Source organism: Cetorhinus maximus, chromosome 4 (genome assembly GCF_964194155.1).
Source record: "Cetorhinus maximus chromosome 4, sCetMax3.hap1.1, whole genome shotgun sequence".
NCBI classification, from domain to species: Eukaryota; Metazoa; Chordata; class Chondrichthyes; order Lamniformes; family Cetorhinidae; genus Cetorhinus; species Cetorhinus maximus.
In genome coordinates this window covers 17,668,128-17,692,433 of record NC_135882.1, presented here as the reverse complement: position 1 = coordinate 17,692,433, position 24,306 = coordinate 17,668,128, and the positions used below count along the sequence as shown (strand labels likewise).

Sequence of the window (24,306 nt, the reverse complement as noted above, 5' to 3'; positions counted from 1 at the left end):
CATCTTAAGTCAGTATCTTTGCTTGTTTTAAAAGTCTTTTTAAAGAAGTTCAATATATTGACCAGCCGATAAAATTAAAGATTAATATTCCACATGCGCACATCATATCACATCTTCATGACACAGGCGACATTGGCAAGACAGCACCGCAAAAGCATCTGGCCCCATCATGGTGAGGAAAACATTTACTTTATCCTCATCTCTTATTTTATTTGCTTTCAGCCAGATGTGTAACCTTCGTTCGTAATTACACCAGCCCTCTTTGTTATGGTTGAATTCCCCCATTGTCCCCAAAAATGCATTCAGTGCCATTTTTTTAAAAATTACGTACCGCGCTGACTCACTGTGCATCTTGAGTACAATGTGCACATGGAGCAATCTTTTTAATCGCTCAAAATCAACTTCAGGAGTTCGATAAATGTGCCAGTGTTCTTCAGTCCTTAATTTCTTGTGAAATGTAAAAACAGAATTCCACTCCATTCTTGTTGTCATCTTTCTGTTCAGAATGACCAGCTCTTGGGTGATAAAATTAAGGGACACTTTGGCATGGTGGATTATGTGACCGGGGGAAGGGGGTGGTTGGTACAGGCAAACCTGCAGGTGAATCTGAGATCAGGCTACCGGGAAAAGTGTACATCCGTACTGCACATACATTGTCTGTGGAATTCGTTACCACAGAAAGTAGTTGAGACCAAAACATTGTATGTTTTCAAGAAGGAGTTAGATATAGCTCTTGGGGTGAAAGGGATCAAAGGGTTTGGGGAGAAAGCGGGAGCAGGCTATTGAGTTGGATGATCAGCCATGATCATAATGAATGGTGGAGCAGGCTCGAAGGGCCGAATGGCCTACTCCTGCCCCTAGTTTCTATGTTTAAATTGTGGATCAAAAATACGGAACAAGCGGCCCGGCTGTAAATAACCTGAACGTGGGTTGAAAGCCCCAAATACTGGACAGTCCTGTTAAATCTGGGACGGTTAGCACCCTGTTTCTGGTGTGTATTGCACTGAGCAAGACTAACACATGCTCAATTGCAGGTAGCCATTATTGAACTAACTTTATTTACACCTCCCCAACAGAGAGGGCAGTGTAACAAAAACTCGGCTATTAAAATGTATTTCTATTCAACCTTGATTTATTTTGCCTTGTGTTAAAAACAGTGTTGCATGTTTATTGAGTTAAAGCTTTTTTTAAACCACTCCAAGAAAGCAAAGTGTGTTGAAGACTTTTTTAAGTGAGTATTATGATAACATAAAAAAAAATTTGGATAAGCTTCCCTAATTATTCAGCAAGTTTGTGTAGCTAGCTAGACCAGGATCCCAGTTGTAACAGTGGTAGAGATGCTCTTATTTTGGACTCAACCAGCCTTGAATTTGAAAGGGAAAAGTGAGCTTAGATACCAGTCACCATCTGGTCCTCTCTATTTTGAGTAGATTTGGACAAAATCAGTTTAGGCTGTAATGTGAATGGATAGTTTGTTAATTACTTTTCCACCTCATACGTTATCTCTAGCTATGATATCCCAATAATGCCTCCAAGAAGGAGGAGAGAAAATTAAAAGGGGTAATCCTATTTAAACTGAATTTATTTGTAATGTAAGGTTTCTCCAATTTTTTTAGTTTTTGCACTCATCTCTCCCATTTTTTCTTCATTTTGAGTGAAATCCACTGTCTGCAAGAAGTTATACCAGGCCAAGTGCAGCTAGGTTTTACGTGCAGAGTAAAGTTTATTTTCACTGTCTCAACAATGCAAATCCTTAATGTTTATCTTTAAAAATTGCATGTCAGTGGGAGTTTTTAACTTTGCTTACTGTTCTCACTATTTTTGGCCCTTTACAAGACACCTGCAATGCTAAAAATTTTCTTTCATTCCATGAGCTTGTATAATTTTTACATTTGTCTCTTCAAAAATTATGCATTTTTCATTCACAATTTATGATCAAACTTAATGTTTTCATGTAAGTCTCAACAGTGTGAACATTTTCATCTGTTCATTTTTTTTGGATAAAATGCTAAACTACATTGGGAATCATTGAGAGAGCTGCACTAATGCTGCACACCAGCTTAGTGAAGGAGACCTATGGGAAGGATCCTCTTTCTTCATCCTGATAGCAGCTGGGTTTAGGTTTGGCTCCTCAGCCTGTGAGCGTCAGTGAGCTCAAACTGAAAGCTCTTTTATATTCTGCTGGACAATGTATCCAGTTTCAGCAAAGCAACATTTGTGCGTAATTCCTTTTAGCAAGACCAGATCCCCTGTATGAATGTTATGTGTACTTCACTCTGCTTCTCTTCAAAGGCTGTGTACAGCACTGTGTAGAGCTAATGTTGTGTCGTCCTTCCGCTTTTTCAGTTTCTTGGTTGAAATTTCACTCTGCAATGCCAATATCGAGCTGATCAGACTCCCTGAATTGATAAGGTAATACTGTGCCATCCATGTTCTCTGTAGTCTATTAAATCTTCTTCTTAATGGAACCCCTGAGGGGACAAATATACAGGATTGACTCACTTGCTTTACATCATCAAGGCAGGCTCTTTCACTCTGTGGCTCAGGCAATGTGTAGATCTGGATTGTAGATTTCATTCTTGACCTTTCTTATAATGCAACCTAATCAAGGTGTTTTACTTGGGGTGCATTTAAACTGCAAATAAATACACTGGTTTGAGATCAATCAAGCAAGACCCTATTTACATTGCTTAGATCCTTCCTGGCTGGAACTTGAACTGTCTTGTTTAATGGAGCGCTCTCGACATGCCTGACTGAATACGTGTGTGTGCAGAGCTTCCTCAAAAAAGTTTGAAATTTGCAAGTGGGTAGGGGAGAATCTTTGTTTTAAGTATTCGTATTAAGATCAGGTAAGTTCAGAGTGTTCAGGGGTCTACTAAAAAGTCCACTGTGAGTGGGTGCTGATGGCTTCAGTGCTAGTATTGTTCTGTTAATCAGCCAGAAGAAACTAGTTTCCATGGAACTAGCTCGATGTAATTTCAGTTTCCTGTCTGAGCAGCAGCTGCTTTGTAATCTAGCCCAAACTGTTGAAGTCTTTTACACATACTGGTTGTCAAATCAAAAAGTTACTGTGTGTTTTTCTTTTATATATGTGCCTATTTTCACAGAAGTATGATTTCAAGATATCTGTTGATATTTTAGCTGCTCTTTTGATTTGCATTAAGGGAATTCGTGGCTTTTTGTTTTGTGTCCTACTTTGGATGTATGGAATGAAAATGATTCAAGCAACGACGGTCTCCCGAACTTGTGTTCGACAGTATAGTTAAAATCTTCCAGTTGGTTAAAAGCAAAATACTGCGGATGCTGGAAATCTGAAATAAAAAAACAGAAAATGCTGGAAAAACTTAACAGGCCTGGCAGCATCTGTGGAGAGAGAAATGTTTTGAGCCCAATATGACTCTTCTTCAGAACGGGAGAGAGGTAGAAATGTGAAGGGTTTTATGCTATTGAAAAAGCGGGGAAGGGCAGGATGGAGCAAAATAGAAGGTAAGGGATAGGTTGGTTGTCAGGAGAGAGTAAATGACAAAGATGTCATGGAACATAGACAAAGGGAGTGGTAATGATAGTATTGAAGACTAAAGCAGGTTTTTAGCAGAATAAAGATCAGCACTCTCTGAATACAAATTAGTGGAATGTGTTAGTAGCAGGAAAAGGGGCAACACTGCCTGAAAGCAAAACATGAGAACAAGATACAAAGATACAGCCTGACAGTTTCTGTGGAGGTGGGTTTGGGGGGGGCGTGGGGATCAAAATAGTGGACAGAATTCATGATCTGAAATTGTTGAACTCAAAGTTGAGTCCGGAAGGCTGTAAAGTGCCTAATCGAAAGCTGTTTTCCAGCTTGCGTTAGGCTTCACTGGAACATTGTAGCAGGCCAAGGACAGAAATGTGAGCATGAGCATGGTGAATTGAAATGGCAAGCGACAGTAAGGTCAGAGTCATGCTTGTGGACTGAGTGAAGGTGTTCCAAAAAGCGGTTACCCAGTCTGCATTTAGGCTCCCCATTGTAGAGGAGACCGCGTTGTGAGCAACGAATACAGTAGCCTAAATTGGAAGAAGTACATGTAAATCACTACTTCACCTAGAAGGAATGTTTGGGGCCTTGGATGGTGAGGAGGTAAAGGTGCCATGGGAACGGGATGAGGTCTTGGGGGTGATAGAGGAGTGGACCAAACTGTCACAGAGGGAATGTTCCCTTTGGAACGCTGACAGGGGAGCTGAGGGGAAGATGTACTGGGCAGTGGCATTATTCTGAAGTTGGTGGAAATTGCAGTGGATTATCTTTTGAATACGGAGGATGGTGGGGTGGAAAGTGAGGACAAGGGGAAGCCTATCATGGTTCTGGGAGGGAGGGGAAGGGGTGAAGGCAGAAGTGTAGGAAATGGGTCAGACACGATTGAGGGCCCTGTCAACTGCAGTGGGGGGAAATCTGCGGCTGAGCAAAAAGGAAGACATGTCAGAAATGCTGTTGTGGGAAGTAGCATCATCAGAACAGATCACAGAATCACACAGTGCAGAATCTGCACCGACACGTGAGAAACACCTGACCTATCTACCTAATCCCATTTACCAGCGCCTGGCCCATAGCCTTGAATGTTATGATGTGCCAAGTGCTCATCCAGGTACTTTTTAAAGGATGTGAGGCAACCTGCCTCCACCACCCTCCCAGGCAGAGCGTTCCAGACCATCACCACCCTCTGGGTAACATAGTTTTTCCTCACATCCCCCCTAAACCTCCTGCCCCTCACCTTGAACTTATGTCCTCTTGTGACTGACCCTTCAACTAAGGGGAACAGCTGCTCCCTATCCACACTGTCCATGCCCCTCATAATCTTGTACACCTCGACCAGGTCGCCCCTCAGTCGCCCCTCAGTTTTCTCTGCTCCAACGAAAACAACCCAAGTCTATCCAACCTCTCTTCATAACTTAAATGTTTCATCCCAGGTAACATTCTGATGAATCTCCTCTGCACCCCCTCCAGTGCAATCACATCCTTCCTATAATGTGGAGACCAGAACTGCACACAGTACTCTAGCTGTAGCCTCACCAAGGTTCTATACAACTCCAACATGACCTCCCTACTTTTGTAATCTATGCCTCAATTAATAAAGGCAAGTGTCCCATATGCCTTTTTCACCACCCCACTACATGCCCCTCCGCCTTCAGAGATCTGTGGACACACACGCCAAGGTCCCTTTGTTCCTAAGAACTCCCTTGTGTCATTCCCAAAATTGAATACTTCCTTGTCAAATTACTCCTTCCAAAGAGTATCACCTCACACTTTTCAGGGTTAAATTCCATCTGCCACTTATCTGCCCATTTGACCATCCTATCTATATCTTCCTGTAGCCCAAGACACTCAACCTCACTGTTAACCACTCGGCCAATCTTTGTGTCATCCGCAAACTTACTAATCCTACCCCCCACATAGTCATCTATGTCGTTTATATAAATGACAAATAATCGGGGACCCAGCACAGATCCCTGTGGTACGCCACTGACACTGGCTTCCAGTCACTAAAGCATCCTTCTGTCATCACCCTCTGTCTCCTACAACTAAGCCAATTTTGAATCCACCTTATCAAATTACCCTGTATCCCATGTGCATTTGCCTTCTTTATAAGTCTCCCATGTGGGACCTTGTCAAAGGCTTTGCTGAAATCCATATAAACTACATCAACTGCACTATCCTCACCTACACACCTGGTCACCTCCTCAAAAAATTCAATCAAACATGCAACAGAGATGGAAAAACTGGGAGAACGCAATGGAGTCCTTACAGGAAGCAGGGTGTGAGGAGGTGTAGTCGAGGAGCTGTAGGGGTTGGTGGGCTTGTAAAAGCCCACAGATACTGCCAGACTGCTGAGTTTTATCATTAAACTAAATAGTGGGGGGGAGGGTTCAGTTGCATGGAAATTTTAAAAAAATCAAAGTTTAAGGAGAGGGTAAGAGTGGAGGTTAGTGATGAGGCTGATTGTTACCAAAAAGTGAAAGGAAGGGACAGAGTGTGTGAATGCCATATTGCACCAAAGAATCATATAAGAATAGGGAAAATTGACAATAGAGCAAACTTAGAGGCTTTATATCTGTGCGTAGCATTCGGAATAAAATTAATGAGTTAACAGTGCAAATAGTGATAAATAGGTATGATTTGGTGGCGATTACTGAGAAGTGGTTACAGGGAGAACAGGTTTGGGAGTTGAATATCCAATATTGAAAGATAGGCAGGAAGGAAAAGGAGGTGGTGTAGCTTTGTTAGTAAAAGAAGGGACCAGTGCAATAGTAAGGAATGATATAGGCACTGGGAGAGCAAGACATAGAGTCAGTCTGGGTAGAAATAAGAAATAGCAAGGGAAAGAAGTCCCTGGTGGGAGTAATCCTATAGGCCCCCAAACAGTAGTTCAGCAGTAGGGCACAGTATAAACCAGGAAATACTGGGAACATGTAAGAATGGCATGGCAATAATCATGGATGATTTTAATATGCATATAGGATGGACTAATCAAATTTGCAAGGGTAGCCTCGAGGGAGAGTTCATAGAGTGTATTAGAGACTGTTTCTTGGAGCAATATGTTGTGGAACCAACCAGGGAGCAGGCTATTCTGGATTTAGTTTTGTGTAATGAGATGGGATTAATTAATGATCTCAGAGTGAAGGATCCTCCAGGGAAAAGTGAGCATAGCATGCTAGAATTTCAAGTTCAGCTTGAGAGCGAGAAACTTGAGTCCCACACTAGTGTTCTGGAGTTAAACAAAGGTAACTACATAGGCACAAGGGCAGATTTGGCCCTAGTGGACTGGGCAGGAAGACTACAAAGTAGGACAGTTGATGTACAGTGGCAGATATTTAAGGAAATATTTAATTCCTCCCAAGTAAAATATATTCCAAAGAGGAAGAAGGATGATAAGAGGGGGAAAAGCATCCATGGCTAAGCAAAGAAGTTAAAGATAACATAAAGGCAAAAACTAAGGCCTACCAAATTGCAAAGGTCAGTGGCAGGCTGGAAGACTGGGAAACCTTTAAAGATCAACAAAGGGTTACTAAAAAAAATAATAAAAGAGCAAAGGTAAATTATGAAAGAAAACTAGCGCAAAATGTAAAAACATAGCAAAAGCTTCTACAAGTATATTAAAGGAAAGAGAGTAGCTAAAGTGAATGTTGGTCCCTTGGAGGATGCGACTGGGGAGTTAATGGTGGAGAACGCAGAAATGGCAGAGACACTTATAATCAATATTTTGCCTCAGTTTTCACAGTGGAGAACACTACTACCATCCCAATAGTATCAGGTAGTGCAGAGGGTATAGAGAAGGAGGAACTTAGAACAATCACCATCACTAGAGAAAAAGCACTGAGCAAACTATTGGGATTAAAGGGTGACAAATCCCCAGGACCTGATGGCCTACATCCCAGGGTCTTAAAGGAAGTGGCAGCGGAGATAGTGGATGCATTGGTTATTATATTCCAAAATTCCTTGGATTCTGGAAAGGTTCCAGTGGATTGGAAAAATGCTAATATAACGCCCTTATTCAAAAAGCAGGGAGGAGGGGGGGAGGCAGGAAGTAGGAAACTATAGACAAGTTTGTTTAACGTCTATCTTTGGGAAATTGTTGGAATCCATTATTAAAGAAGTAGTAATAGGGCATTTGGAAAGTCAAAATGCAATCCATCAGAGTCAGCATGGTTTTATGAAGAGTACATCGTGTTTGACTAATTTGCTAGAGTTCTTTGAAGGTGTGACAAAGTGGATAATGGGAATCCTGTAGATGTAGTGTATCTGGACTTCCAGAAGGCATTTGATAAGGTGCTGCACAAAAGATTAATACACAAGATAAGATCACATGGAGTTAGGGGTAATATATTAGCTTGGCTAACCAACAGAAAGCAGAGAGTCGGGACAAATGGGTCTTTTTCTGGATGGCAAGCTGTAACTAGTGGGGTGCCACAGGGTTTGGTCCTCGGGGCCCCAACTATTTACAATCTATATTAATGACTTGGATTCAGGGATAGAAGGTACTGTAGCTAAATTTGCAGATGACACCAAAATAGGTGGGAAAGTAAGTTGCAATGAAGAAATAAGAAATTTACAAATGGATATGGACAGGTTAGGTGAATGGGCCAAAATTTGGCAGATGGAGTTTAACATGGATAAGTGTGAGGTTATCCATTTTGGTCGGAAGAATAAAAAGGAGACTTATTATTTAAATGGAGAGAAACTTCACAATGCTTCAATGCAAAGGGATCTGGGTGTCCTCGTGCATGAATCGTTGAAAGCTAATATACAGGTACAGCAGGTAATAAGGAAGGCAAATGGAATTTTGGCATTTATTGCTAAAGGAATAGAGTATAAAAATAAGGAAGTGTTGCAACTGAGATGCGGGGCTTGTCTTATATGGAGAGATTGAGCAGTTTAGGCCTATACTCGCTGGAGTTTAGAAGGATGATAGGAGATTTAATTGAGGTATATTAGATGCTAAAGGGGATAGACAAAGTAGACGTGGAGCGGATGTTTCCCCTTGTGGGGCATTCTAGAATGAGAGGCCATAGTTTTAGGCTGAGGGGTGGTAGATTTAAATCAGAGATGAGGAGGAATTACTTTTCTCGAAAAGTCGTGAATCTGTGGAATTCACTGCCTCGGAGTGCAGTGGATGCCGGGACGCTGAATAAATTTAAGGAGGAGATAGACAGATTTTTAATTAGTAACGGGTTGAAAAGTTAGAGGGAGAGGGTGGGAAACTGGAGTTGAGGCCGAAATGAGATCAGCCATGATCGTATTGAATGGCGGGGCAGGCTCGAGGGGCTGAATTGCCTACTGCTGCTCCTAGTTCTTATGTTCTTCCAGCATTTTCTGTTTTTATTCCAGTGTTGTATACCCTTAATTTGACCAGTTGTTGGAATCATTCGTGTTGAAATTCTGCCATCAACAGTTTACCAAGTAAAATGTAGAATTTGCAGAACTAAAATGGAATTGCACACCTGCCTCCCCATCAGAGCTGATATTTTACTAGTGGGTAGGCTGAGTAGAATGCACGTTTCTGTACATTTTTTGCTCCTTGTAGCCACATTAATGTAGGCCAATAATGATTGTCACTCCAGTTGGAACATAACAAATGCTTGGAAATGAGGGAATGTGGGGGTGAATAAAGATAGCCCTGCAAGCAGATCAGTCACAATGAATGGACTGAGACTTTTAATTGGGATTTCAACAATAGCTGCTATTTTTATAGTAATAAGCACTTAAGATTTGAGCATATTAACCCCCACTCTCCAAACCAGTGTTCTCATTTAAAGAACCATGGCAAGGTTTGAAGTGAATGCCTGTGGTACATTGGGGGAAAACAACTCATCAATCTTTCTAAGCAATCTAACTTGTAACATGCCATAGCACTTGGATAGTTCATAGCATTAGGAACTGAATTTAAAAAAAAACTTCCTTCCAAGTAAGCTTATTAATGTATTCAAGGTGTTTGTTGTGCAATTATGAACAAAGAACGGTTGATTAACATAACAGACCTGGGCAAAAAGGTGTAGGGTGATTTTGATCACCCCAAGCTCAATGCAATTCAACAAAGCAGGCTTCTAAGGGGAGAAAAAACAGCACTTAATCAGCAATTTATTGGCATAGAAATAAATAAGGAAAGTTGTTTGTGAATAAACCTTGCTTATGTGACTACTCAGTGAGATAATTTATTTATAAAATTTACAGCAGGGTTTCTTGCTGTTTTTGCTCCTGATACCACCCCCCTCCCATGTTGTATAACTTCCATGGACCGGTATAGCACAGCACAAGTAATTTTTCTGTATAAAAAAAAATAGTTATACAATTAAACATTAAATATTTATTAGTTTTGCTTTACTTAATGTAAAACTTGTTGCTGGTGCCAAGCAACAATTCTGGTAGGATGTAGAGGTATCTTCGAGCACATGTGCGTGGCATGGTCATTGCTCATCCTGACTCACTACTTTGTTTTTATTTATGTTGTTGCTGAAAATACAGCTCTGCATAAATAGTTTGTACTAAATGGGTCCAATCCATTTAGCGTAGGAGAATAAGCAGTACTGTGTTCATCAAAGCATTCACACCTGGATTCCTCACTGTCTGCACTACCCAGAGCCCCCTCTTTACCAAAACTCTATCCTCATGGACACAAATAATTCAAACAAAAGGTTTGGCTCATGCAATCCAGAAGCTCATTGGAGTGGGTATTGTGGTGGGGTGGAGTGTTGGGAGAGAATGTTAATAAATCAAGCATCATACAGCCATAAAACTTGATTATTGGATCCAAACAGTAAAATTGCATTAAAACTGTTGTTTGCAGTTTTGTTTTAATGTTGAGCTTTATATTTGAATTGCTGAATCATGAGAGAAGGGTGAGACGTCAGAGGGGTCACTGACTGGTAATGATGTTAACTCTTGGCTGCTAATCAGCAGTTGGTAAGATGTAGGAGCTCGATTGATGCTGTCGCTAGAAGCTGCTGGGCGGTGGTGGCCCCTGGTTGAGAACCCCTGTCTTAGGGTATTTCTTCACTTATGGCCTGTGAATACATTTATTCATGTTATTTTTGCAGTAATGCTACAGATCTCAAAGGCATTTCTTGTTTAATTCAACTGTTCCTGATTAGGAATTTAGGTCACTTAAAGATTGAAGGTTGGTGCTGGTGATGGGGGAGAGAGAATGGATCATATCTTTGGTTCATCCTGATTGTAATATCGCTACTAACTCTGGGGAGTGCACTGAACTGCTCACAAGTTGGCCTTATGCTCGAACCTGTCCTGAGATATGTATTCTCACCGCACATTAAGTCAAATTATCTTTGGCGGGAGGGGGGGGGAAAGGGGGTTTGCAGTAACTGATCTTATCCATGAGTCATAAATATTTTTAGGTTTATGGCTAGAAAGTGGAGGAGGAATTTGTGTTGTAAGTTAAATTGTAGAAAAGCAATTTAAGTCAAATTTTGGCTGACAAAAAGTTGAAGATGATGGTGCTTTTTGGTGCATTGTTTGCTCTGGAAATGTGTACCTTTTGGAGTGCCCATGGTGAGGAATTAGTAACTTTTTTCTGCAGCTAAGCTACATTGTATATAAGTGATTCAAATTTGGATAAAATGTCAATTTTTTACTACACTTGTTTTTAACTGAACAGTTTTTATTATAACAAAAACCAAGAAAGCATGCAGATTTAAAATTATTAATGCTACAAAAATCTGTTCATTGATTGCCATGTAATGTTAAAGCATTTTTAAAGGGTAAATATGATGTTTCTCTATCTTGGGACTTTTGATAACTTGTAAGACATTGCGACAAATGTGTCTGAAATCACAGACTTGATGTGAAGAATTTTGTGTGCCTGGCCTCTTAAAATTGTCAAAAAGGAACTGTGTTATTAACTTGATTGGTTAGCCTCTGCATTTGAAATATGCTATTCATTTGTACTTCTGTCACATTGCAAACTTCCCAATTCATTCTACTTATTTTAAATAAATCTACATCTTTGAGACAACCCTTGTCAATGCTGAGATCTTCAGTTTTCTTTTTTCTGTATTATGATTTTGCACTATTTTCTTGACCCAGTGACAGTGAGGTAAAAATCCTGGAACTCCCTCCCTAACAGCACTGTGGGTGTACCTACACCACACAGACTGCAGCGGTTCAATCAGGCAGCTTACAACCACCTTCTCAAGGGCAATTAAGGACGGACAATAAATGCTGGCCTTGCCAGAGACCCCGACATCCCATGAATGAATTTTTAAAAATTAGCTGGCAGTGTATAAGCTGTAACATTTTAATTGTCATGTAAATGTTTCTGATTACACTTTAGAGGCCACTCTATTTTTGAATTTAAGTGCAGTTTTATCATTGCTACCAGAAATATTTTTGAGTTCATAGCTGTCGAAGTTGAGCATGGAGTGATTCAGGACAATAACTGTGTAAAACTGATGGACAGGAAAAGACCTGCTGGTCCATTGAGTCTGTCTCATACAGTCCTACTGCAACTAAGCACCATGACCCTGTGCTCTCCACCCATCTTGTAATCTCCTGGGCAAGGCAAAGAAAGCCCTTGCCCATTTTGGAGAAGAATAAATTCTGAGCAAATGACTGACCCACCCCCAGACGATCAAAACAAATTCTAGAAAATCAGGCTGACTGTGGACAAATCACCTGTAAACCCTACGGAAATTGGAGAAACTTGAATTTAAATTCTGACATTCTGCTCCAAAATCTCCCAAATTATGGAATCTCCATAATCTGTTTTTTGATCTTAGTCTGTGCCAACATTTAAAGGTTGAGACTTAGATTAGTGCAGTAAGAACATAAGCACTAGGAGCAGGAGTAAGACATTCAGCCCCTCGAGCCTGCTCCATCATTCAGTAAGATCATGGCTGATCTTCTACTTCAGCTGCGCCTTCACACACACTTCCCATCTCCCTTGATTCCCGAAGTGTCCAAAAATCTATTGATCTCTGACTTGAATGTGCTCAACAACTGAGCATCCACAGCTCTCTGCAGTAGAGAATTCCAAAGGCTTGCAACCCTTTGGAGTGAAGAAATGTCCCCTCACCTCAGTCCTAAATAGTCGAACCCTTATCCTGAGACTGTGATCCGTGATCCTTCGTTCTAGATCCCTCAGCCAGGGGAAATATTGTCTCAGCATCTATCCTGTCAAGCCCCTTAAGGATTTTATATGTTTCAATCAGATCATCTCTCATTCTTCTAAACTGCAGGGAATATAGGCCTTGTCTACTTAATGATCCTCATAGGAGAATCCCCTCATCCCTAGAACCAACCTAGTGAATTCTCAAGAGCAAGTATGTTCTTCCTTGGGTAAAAAGACCAAAACTTCACACTGTACTTCAGGTGCGGCCTCACCCTGTATAATTGTAGGAAGACTTCTTTACTCTTGTACCCTTTGTAATAAAGGCTAACCTACCATTTGCTTATCTAATTGACTGTTGTACCTGCCTGATAACTTTCTGTGATTCATGTAAAAGGGCACCCAGATCCCTCCAAATGCCAACATTTCCTGCTGTTTGATCATTTAAAAAAAATCTGCATTTCTATTATTCATGTTACCAAATTTCTCCATATTATATTCAATTTGCCTGCCCACTTAACTGACCTATATCCTTTTGCTGCATCTCACAGTTTACTTTCCCATCTAACTTTGAATTGTGAGCAAACATGGATATATTATACTCAGTTCCTTCATTTAAGTCATTGATATAGATTAAAAATAGCTGAGACTCAAGCAATGATCCTTGCAGTACCCCACTAATTATAGCCTGCCAACATGAAATGACTTACTTATTTTTACTTTCTGGTCACTGTCCAATAATCAATCATTAATCTATGCTAATATGTTACCTCCAATCCCATGACCCCTAATTTTGTGTAAAAGCATCTTAAAAATGCTTTTGAAAATCCAAGTACACGAAATCCACTGGTCCCTCCCTTATACACCCTGCTAGCTATAACCTCAAAAAACTAACAGATTTGTCAAACATCATTTCTCTTTCATAAATTCAAGTTGTCTCTGCTCATACATTTTATGATTTTCTAAGTGATCAGTTATCACATCCCTAATAATAGATTATAGCATTTTCTCTCCTACCAGCGTTAGGCTGCCTGGCCTATAGCACCCTGATTTCTCTCTCTCCCCTTTTTTTAAATAGCAAGGTTACATTTTCTCTCTTAGAATCCATGGGGACCATTTTAGGGTCTAGGGCACTCTGAAAGCCTGCAACCACCTCTTGTTAAAACCCTGTAATGTAGGTTATTAGGTCCAGGGGATTTGTTGGCTTTTCAGTCCTATTAATTTCTCCGGTGCTATTTCTTTACTACTAACTTTGTTAAGCTCCTTATTTTTATTTGTCCCATGGTTCCCCAGTACTTATGAAATGTTTTGTGCTTTCTATCGTGAAAACAGATACAAAGTATTTGTTTAATACTTCTGCCATTTCCTCCTTCTCCATTATAATTTCTCCTGTCTCTGGCTCTAAGGGAACCACATTTACTCTCACTACTCTCCCTTTTTACATAACTGTAGAAGCTTTTACAATTTGGTTTTATGTCTCTATCTTATCTAGTTTACTCTCATTTCCTAATTTCTTTGTGATCCTTTGCTGAATTTTAAAGTCCTCTCAACCCTTGCAACACTCTTTGGCAACATTATAAGTACCTTCCTTTAACCTAATACTACCTTTAATTTCCCCTGTTAGTCATATATGGAACACCTTTCCTGTCGGGTTTTTATTCTTTAAGGAAATGTATAATCATTGCAAATTATGTATTATTTTTTAAATGTTTACCATGCCCAAGCTAATATCCTTTCTCACGACTGTCTTTATTTCATCCTTTAACATCAGGGCAACCCCCCCATCTTTTGCCATTTTGCCTACTGTTTCTCAGGGTCAAATGCAATCCAGAAGCTCATTGGGGGGAGTATTTAATTCCCAACCCTGATAACTCTACAACCACATCTCTAAAGGCTATTTGATAAAACCCATTAAAGTTTATCTTTGTTATTAATTCATCTGTTTTGTTATGAATGCTTTGCACATTCAAATATAGTGCCTTTAGCATTAATTATTTTTTGACTTTTTCTCTGAGACCATCCTAGTCACTAATTCCACAATACCTTTAAGCTCTTTGTTCCTTCTTGATACATTTAGCTAATTTTTACCCAAATCGCTAATCTGCACTACAGCCTCGACATTTCTCCTGTTCCTTTTGTATTTACCCTTTACTGAATCCTCCCAGATTGATTTCCACTGCCGCTCACCTCCCTGCCCCTCCCACCAAACCTTTTGTTAGTTTAAAGCATACTAGAACATTGTTCTCTGGCCTCAAGGAAAGCCATATTGTAGTTGAGTATTTTAGTTGATAACTATACCTGTAATGTCATCTTTGGAGGATGAGTAAATTTGAAATAATAGTGTTTTTGGAAAACAGACCCCGAGTCAATGGAAATCTGATCAATCGTACAAGCTCGGCTGTAATTTGTCCATATTATATAGTAAAAGAATTTTTGTCGTAGTGTTATTGAAATTATGGTAATTTAATGAGAAATTCCCTATATGACCATTTCCTTCCTGTGCATTTGAAGGTATTGTCACCTCTCCACTTGACCCTCAATTAGTTCATTTTGCCCGCTGTTGATAATGAACACTGCTGTTTTCTAGTATAGGATCAACTGAAGGAACTGTTATGCTAAAATGTTACTTTCCAAAGAAAGAATGAATCACTTCAATTGCCATTTGAAATATCGTTTAAAACTGCAGTGACAGATGGGCACAAATATTTGAAGTGTCTCCTTTTCAAACACACATGGCATCATCTAGTGTACATTACATATTCAGTGAGAGATTATAAGAATCGAATGTGTGATCTGCTGGAGCTGCTTCACTATATAAGTCTTTTAACCCCAGGGTAGTGCCAGGGTATTATACCTCATGCCATTCGTTGGTAGAGTGCTAAAGAGCTGGCCAAATGCCAGAAAAACACTAAGATAAAAGCAAAAAACTGTGGATGCTGGAAATCCAAAACAAAAACAAAAATACCTGGTAAAACTCAGCAGGTCTGGCAACATCTGTGGAGAGGAGCACAGTTAACGTTTCGAGTCCGCATGACTCTTCAACAGAACTAAGGAAAAATTTTTCCTTAGTTCTGTTGAAGAGTCATGTGGACTCGAAACGTTAACTGTGCTCCTCTCCACAGATGTTGCCAGACCTGCTGAGTTTTTCCAGGTATTTTTGTTTTTGTTGTGCTAGAAAAACACTGCCAGTTGATGACTTTGCAGACACTCTGGTAAGTCAACATTCTGATCATTTGCTTTGTTGGTGCTCCTAATTCTTAAGACACTTGGACAAAATACCATTTGCAAACAGTGTCAACTTCTGTTAATTTCTCTATAATGCTGTCTTTAAGAGCTAAATTCTGCTATGTGAGAGGGGCATATTATGGCCCTTGCATACTGAGGGATCATGTCTGTAGTTGAGCATATGGAGGCAACCTTGTGGAAGAAGGATCCCAGTCTGGTCCAACTGGCGCTAGCAAAACTGGTCTGTATCAGGGTTTTGTATGGTGCTTCCAGCTAAGCATTGATAGTAGTAGCAAAGCTAAATGATTGCTTGCACTTTTTTCCTGTGATTTGGTCAGTACAAACCTCCCATGCCGTTCGAATTGCCAATGCATCTTTGATTTAATTGCACATGTGCAGTTGGTTTAAAAATGTTTTGCAATTTCTGAGCAACTGCGCATGTTTGCACAAGATTTGGACATGATTATCTGGTTGTTGCCAAATACCTGATGTTGAAGAACAGTAAATGGGTGTTTAGAATGCAGATTCTAAAGACAAGTTAAAGTTGTGTATGCATCATAGCATGCAGAATGTCTATTTGCATGGCTTAGATCACTTAAGCATAGAAAGCATGGTGTTAGCAGTGTTGAAATCTGATTTAACGTGCTAAGCAGCCAAGTACAGTACTTATAGCTTGCCCATTAATGTGTTAAGCAGTTGACCCTTTAACAAAACAAGTGGTTTAATAATAAAAATTTAAGCATGTTAGGAGGCCATTTTAGCTTCCTGCGCCAGTGCTAAGTTTGCACCAGAGCTATCAACTGTAGTTCTGGTCTTCTGTTCTTTTCCTGTAACCACCTAATATTTTTCTTCAAGTGATTATCTAACTCAAATATTTTTTAACAAGAGTGGTTGCAATAACTTCCATAGCTACTTATGGTAATGTATTACTAACTCTTCATGTGAAAGCCTTTTACTCATATTTTCTTTGTGCTGCTAAGACTATTAAGTTTATTTTTCCTCCTAACTGTTCCAAAGAATAAATCCTAAATTTTCAAGTTTCCCTTCATTTCTGTATTACCTCTTGCCTTTTTTTCTTTTTTGGGACCTGGGTGCATATGTGCATTAATCATTAGAAGTGGCAAGACAGGTTGAGACACCAATTAAAGCATCCTGGGCTTTATTAAATGAGCATAGCTTACAAGAACAAGGAGGTTAAGTTGAATTTGTCTAAGTCACTAGTTTGACCTTAGCTAGAGTATTGCGTCCAGTTTTGGGCACTGCACTTTAGGAAGGATGTGAAGGCATTAGAGAGGGTGCAGAAAGAATTCACATGAGTGGTTCCAAGAATGAGGAACTTCAGTTATGAAGATAAAATGGAGAAGTTAGGACTGTTGTCCTTAGAGAAAAAGGTTGAGAGGAGATTTGATAGAAGTATTCAAAATCATGAGGGGTTTGGACAGATAGGGAGAAACTGTTCTCACTCTTGAAAGGATCGTGGATGAGAGGGCACAGGTTTAAAGTCATTAGTAAAAGAAGCAAAAGTGATGAGGAGAAACTTTTTTATGCAGCTTATGCAGTTAGAGTTTGGAATGCACTGCCTGAGTGTGTGGAGGAGGCAGGTTCATTGAAGCATTCAAAAGGGAATTAACCTGGATCTGAAAAGGAAGGATATGCAGGGTTATGGGGAGAAGGTGGGGAAATGGTGCTAGGTGAGTTGCGCATTCGGAGAGCCGATGCAGACATGATGGACCAAATGGCCTCCTCTTGCACCGTAACAATTCTGAGATTCTGTAATTCAAGTGAATCTATGTTGAATCTTTCCATGGCTTCAGTGTCCTTTCTATTGACTGGCCAAATCTGCATACAGTGCTCCAAATGCAAATATAAATGTTGTGCATCATTTTAGTTCTTGTGCACTTGCAATTTCAAAATTCAAAAATGTATCAAAAATTCTCAAAGTAATGCACTCACAATGACATCCAATTAATGCCAGATAATTAATTCCTTTCTTAAATGTCACCATAGTATTAATTTATTTGTTTTCTTCGTGTATGTGCCTAAAATCAAACATTTTAAAAGTTTTGACATTGCAGTTTCAATCTTGCTGCAGTACTTCCTTTTTCTTAGTTGGTTTCTGCATCACATCAGCCACTTCATCTTGCTTCCGTTGTCTGAAGGGCTGAGAAGGCTCAGATCAGCCTACACTATTTTTATTTATGGTTCTTTTGATTCCAGTATCAACAATGCACCTATTCCTTCGGCTCCTTTTTATCATAACCTTGATTGCCATCTTTCTAGCTCTTTTGAGAATTTATGACCTCATATTTCATATTCCAACCAACCCAATTATTTTTCTTTTGTTTTATTTGGTTTTTCAGTTTTGTTAATACTTTTAAAATGTCAGCTTGTCACCTGTTACCAGTATGTTTCAACTATTTTTCAAAGGAATTTAATTACTTTATGACTAAGTTTGCAGTCTTGTACAGTTTTGTACTGAAAAACAATTTGAATCAATTAGTTAGAAAAAAGAAACAGGCAACTTTTTGTGCAATTCAAATTACCAAGTAATTCAAATTAAGTAAATTTGAATTAACAAAAATAGTTTGTAGCTTCATGCTTTAGTTTTGCTTTTGCAGTGATATTCTACAATCTCATGTTAGTATGGTGTTCAAAGTTATTATTCCTTCAAGTTATCTAAATCATTGAAGCCCAACTGCTGTTCAGCTGGAGTGTGGATTTCTTCAAGTTGTCTACTGTGACAACATTGACAAAATTTGTAAGTCCATCAACTTCCCAGAATCTTTCTATAGTGAAACCTTCATAAACGTCACTACCAAAAACTAGACACTGGCAAAAAACATTTATTGAGCAACCCCAATAACTTGCATGGTGAAATATGACAGACAAATAAATAAATAAATCAGACAAAAGTTTGCCTTGCCAGCGATGCCCATATCCCATAGAAAAAAAAGGATACTATGAACACTCGCAAATTAGAAACTATGTATAGCTTCAATACAGCAAGTCCTTTTGCAACTTAAACATGTGGCAAGCCTGTATATGAAGCTTTTGCTGAGTTGGGATCACTGACACTTCCCCTTACAACTTGTTTACTTTCTGCCCCCATATTCTGTCTAAGGTACGTCGCTTTTCCAAGGTCAGTGTGTGTAGGTTAGCGCATTTTGTGGAAGAAACCGCTTTTGTGGAACGGTGAAGTCTTTATCCAGCATCGCAAAGTGACAGGGAGACCACTTCATTTGTCAGATTGAATAGTCGCATTGGATATCCCAAGGAGAGAGTCGTTTCTCTGCTGCTACAGCTGCTGGGTAAAGAAATCCCACTTGATAAAAGCTGTTTCTTTCACAAAGTTCATTGCTACCTCATGCTGACCTACACACACTGATTTTAACAGCCTCCCAGATCAACAAAAGTGCATGCGAACAGCAAGAGAGACTTTTCTTTGCTTCCCCAGCATCAGCATTCATACGTTCTTTCACCCCTTAACTCTGCCATTGTCAACTTCCCTCAGCTTTTGATGGTGAATCTGCTTCTTTGAGGAGTTTTGGCTTTGGGGAATGAAGGTGGATGGCTCGCCCAGATCCATCTGCGTCTCTGCTCAACAGAGTGTCAGGCAGATCGGCGAGTCCCATTGGAGGTTGAGGGGGAAGGTGCTCGTGGTGAGATTAATGTTTATTCATGACGCTTCGGCTATCATGGTATGTGGGGCAAACTTGATGGACCAGCTGGCCTTTTCTTACTTGTCCATTTCAGTTGTTCCTAGAAACCATAGGATGTTGAAAGTGCTTAACTTGGAGGAACGGAGTTCATGTGAAGTCACAGTGCCAATAGCCACTGGAAAACTGATTTGAGTCAACATTAAATTTAGGTGGGGATCATTTCATAATTGCTTCTGTTACCTCTTTATAGACTGGGTTATGTGTAAGTTTATGGGAACATTGCAGAGGAAGAATAATGGGGCAAAATTAAGGAATGTATTGAAAGAAGAATTGGACTTCATAGCTGGCATAATACTAACATTAGGGAAAATGCATTGTCAGAGAATTTTGAATTTTCCTTTCTAACATAAATATTGAAAACCTAAATGATAAAAGTTTGTATAATGTATAAGAGAGGTTTCAGATACGTGTGTGAAAGCTAATATATATTTAGAAATTCTGGTTTGCAACAATGTTTGGTTAATCAGTCAGGTTTTGAACCAGATTTCGAAGACCTTCTGTCAGACCAATGTTATGACCACAGCTGATGCTTAATTGCTACACAAACCAAATCCAGAGAGAAGCTTGGCTGTTTTGTATTCTGAAATTGAGAAAGGGGCGTATTGATCTCAGCAGTAAGAAGTCCAGTAGCACTTTTGAGATTTTAAAAATTAAAAGTATACTTTTTATTAACAAGAATAAAAGAAAACTTAAGCACACAAGATTACAGATACACAGTTAAACTTAGTCTTACAAAACGTTTCCCCAAAAATACACTCTACCTGGTCAGATCCACTAGTAAACACCTTCCAGGCAACATTTCCTTACAGAGGTTTAACTATAAAGTCAAGGCAAACTGCTGTAGCTTCAGTAAAGGCATAACATATGACCTGTAACTCTCTTCCACTCTGCTGTGAAAATCCAAATCTAAGAATAAAACTACTTTTTGCAGCCCAAGACTTTTCTGACTTGACTGGATGGCTGATTCAAACCTGCATCTTCTCCCCGCCACAGCTAACAGCTCCTAACCCAGCTCCAGCTGCTACCAACAGCTCAAACAGCTAAAGCACAACAGCTACCCTAAGCTCTCCACAGTAACTCCAAAATACCTTTTTTACCCTTTCATCTCAGGTTCTATTGTTCTCACACCTCTATGAAACTCAAACCCTTCCAAATGTAAAATCTTTTATCTCTCTATCTTGTTTTTGATTTTGGGTCAATACAACATAATATCCCTACTACTATTTACCTATGGAACTCCTGCAAGATGCAAATATGTTCCTTGTTATCTCTGAATTCCTTTGATATTTAAACAAACTCTCAACTTATCTAAAAATGCAAATGTTAGAACTAACCTATTTACTTGTACCTCAAACCTCTATCCTTTTCATGTTTTGTGCCCCCCACACAACCTGTCTCCTATTAATCTGTGTCTAGCTGAATTAAATCTCTCTCTCTCTCACACACACACACACACACACACACACACACACAGTCTTTTCCACAGAATAGCACAATATCCCCCAAAATATTTTTTTTAAAAAACCATCCATTTCTCACACTAATTAGCACAAGTAATGTGCAACTGTACAGTGTATTGAAATATATTGTAAAGTCATTATATAAAAAAGGCTGTGGTAACATGACTTATTCTGTTGTGGGAATGTTTTATTATTTTAACAATTGAAATGTAATGTTAGCTGATGAAGAAATAACTTTATTTCAGTTTTGCTAATCCATGTTCTTTCTAACTACCATAAAGTTTGCTAGTAGGTGAGCCGAGTGTGTGCCCTAACATGCGACCTTGGGATTCCAAAGTTGGGAGGCTGAGCATTTCACAGATCTCTCGTTTGTGCTCTTTCTTCATTCCTTACCCCATTTTGTTTTGTTCCCTCACATAGTTCCAAAAAAAAATCATCAGAAATTCGGCTGGCTGATTTGTGTATCCATTTGTGGTCTGAGGCTTCCTCTAAAAGTTAACGGTCAGCTAGCTGGTTTCTGTATGCATTAGATCTCTAGTTTCATGACAATTCCTTGTTAGGGAAATACATTTGGAGTGTATTGGAACTACTCCAAACATGATAGCTCAGATGCATGTTGTGCTATTTCTGGAGTTGGTGCTGATGGGGTTGAGAGAGAGAGTTGTTCTCTGAATGTGGACAACATTGGCAAGGGTATTAATAATCTACCACTCACTTTGGAACTGGAGATGTGTATAGGCCAGACCTAGGATGGTAGGTTCCCTTTCCTGAAAGACACTGGCGAACCGGTTGAGTTTTTATAGCAAGCTTTTATAGTCCAGATTTCATTAATTCAGTTTTACAACTTGCCATGGTAGGATTTGAACACTGAGTTCCTGGGTTGCTAAGTCTGATATCATAACCACTGTAATATCTGGATACATTTGTGAATTTTTTAATAGAAATTATGATAAATTTTATTTTTGGGAGTTGTAAAGTGATGGGCGATGAACTGTCATGGTGTTGGGCGGGAATATTTTTGCTGGATTGAGATCAGATGCAGTTTTTGGTAGAATATTATGAGAAAATTGAAACTGGTGAGGAAGATTTTCAAACAGCGATTGGGAAATGTTGATAGTTTAAGGTATTTAAAAGTAAACCGAGAAGGAAGAAAATCGGATTTAGTAAGTGCATAAGGTTTGATGGCTCATTGGTTAAAATAGTGTTTGCATATTGTGAACTACTGCCAGATTGGCTTTGTAGTAGATTTTAAGTAAAAATCTTTGAGTTAAAAAGACTTGCATTTCTTAGTGGCACATGAAAAAGCTTATTTTTATGCTTTTAAGATAAACATTCTTTGCAGTGCTAATGTATAAATGCTCACCGTTAGAATTTAAATAAGTCGCTATTTAAAATCAGTTTCCATTCAAATTCGACAATGAGACTAACAAAGAGACCATGAACAAACTATCCGGAAGTATCACCCACATGCAGGCGTGGTGGTGCATGACGCGGCACTTCGGGAGGAAGTGTGGCGCGATTCTTTCTTGGGCACCAAAGCTTTGTTAATAAACCTGTCCAAATAAGGACATAGATGGGAGCTGCAGTGTGTGAATTTAGTTGCGTTTCATTTGAAAGTTAGTTTTGGCCTTTTAATACTGATGGATACAGCAGTTGTAAGTATTTTAAAGCGTAATGCTCCACTTTGCATGTGGTTTAGGTAAAACTTAAGGAATAAATTGGATAGAATTTTTCATTCAGAAGTTAATAACCAAAGTTATGCATTATGGTATGAGGAATATCCTTTCATTCTGGCAAGATTAGCCTTCTATCAGTACAACACAAGTTTCTTTGCCTTTAAATAGATTCTACTTCGCACAAACTCTTTCTCTCAGTAAATAAGATTTCAATATGATTTCTAGTGCCTTCGGTTAAAAGTAGCTCGCAAGAGTGTTTCGATTTGTACATTTAAACAGTGGAGTGCAAAATTATTTGCATTTGATAGCATTCCTCTGTTTTAAAATGTGTACTAGCTTACCAGTTGCATTCTCATGTGCATATTTTGCTTTGCAGTGTTTATTGCATTTTTATATTTATTTCATATTGCATAGTTTATAAATATATTTTAAGTCTACTGCAGTTTTTTGTATCATTTCACTTGTTCTAGTTGCATTTTCCATCAGGGCCCCAGTGGAAAGTAACTTTGAAGTGAATTAGAAATTGTATTCAAGGATACCCTTTTGAAAAGACAAATTTAACTACTTTTAAGTATTTTGTTGTAATGTATTGCATGGCACAATGGAAATTTTATTTACCCAGGGAAGTTTTTTCTCATTCATGTTATTTTGGGCAAGACCAATTCTGTGTGACAAACATTTGAGAAGGACAGTAAAAGGCCAGCTGCTTCATTGAGCCCATCCATTTATGATGCAACCTATACACACCATCATCTGTCCTTTCTAACCTGCACTTTTTTCCCACTGCAATATTGGATTCTCCTAGATCAGGTGAAGCAAAAGCTATCTTTGACCAATTTAGGAAAACAAAAGCCTGGGAAATTCATCTGTGCTCTGAAGATGGTCAGGCAAGCTGCAGGAGGTTACCCCCAATGACCCACCTGCCTTTAATATGTAGAGAGGTTTGCCCCTCGGAACAATTTGTCTAGCTGCCTTTGGAATGCTTGTAATAATTCTGCAATCACTGTACATGTCAGTAACTTGTGTTAGAGGTTATCAACTCTATAAAAAATTTTGCAGCATCTAACCCAATTTTAAGCTTTTGATACTTATTCCCACTGATTCTAACTTTTCTAGCTCAAATAGCTTATTTGCTTGGACTAAATCAGATCCTTTTATTTACTTCTGTCATACCTCTCGGGAGGTCTAGGCTTTTCTATAGTTTAAAAGAAAACTCCACCTTTGCCTTCTTGTACTGATTACTAAGGGCCTATAAACTAGGCTTTAGGCCCTTTTCTGAACCTTTTCCGGGATGCTCAATTTTCCACTGAAAACTGAATACAGTTTTGTAAATGTGGTCTGATCAAGGCTTTGTAAGGACAGTGTTCTAGCTTTGTAAGTAAATGAATCTGAATGCCCTTTTTGCCTTATACAAGTCTCAATATTGTGTACCGGTTATGCACCTTCGATGAATCATACACTGAAGGCCTTGGCTCTCTCTCCTGAACAGCAGCCTTGAGCATGCAAGCCTGCATAGTATACATGTGCATTGAGTTGCACTATCCAAGATCATCATGCTGTATGTCTATAGACAGCTGTAGGAGACCCATTCCCCTGTATTTTCATAGGCCAGCGCATAACTCAAAAAAAATTACAG

General features: G+C 39.2%; 1 protein-coding gene across 16 annotated transcripts in view; it reads left to right on the top strand.

The window, feature by feature from the left end:
• Positions 1-24,306, top strand: part of fam49bb (family with sequence similarity 49 member Bb) — a 227,242-nt gene that overhangs the window by 93,152 nt on the left and 109,784 nt on the right. Inside the window, exon 2 of one of the 16 annotated variants that reach the window (XM_078539981.1) lies at positions 2,347-2,412. The exons of 14 other annotated variants lie outside the window; for them this stretch is intronic. The gene's annotated coding sequence lies outside the window, so the exon portion shown is untranslated. Of the gene's footprint in view, positions 1-2,346; positions 2,413-22,571; positions 22,650-24,306 lie in introns of those variants that run through there. One more of the 16 variants, XM_078539982.1, reaches the window with a different exon arrangement.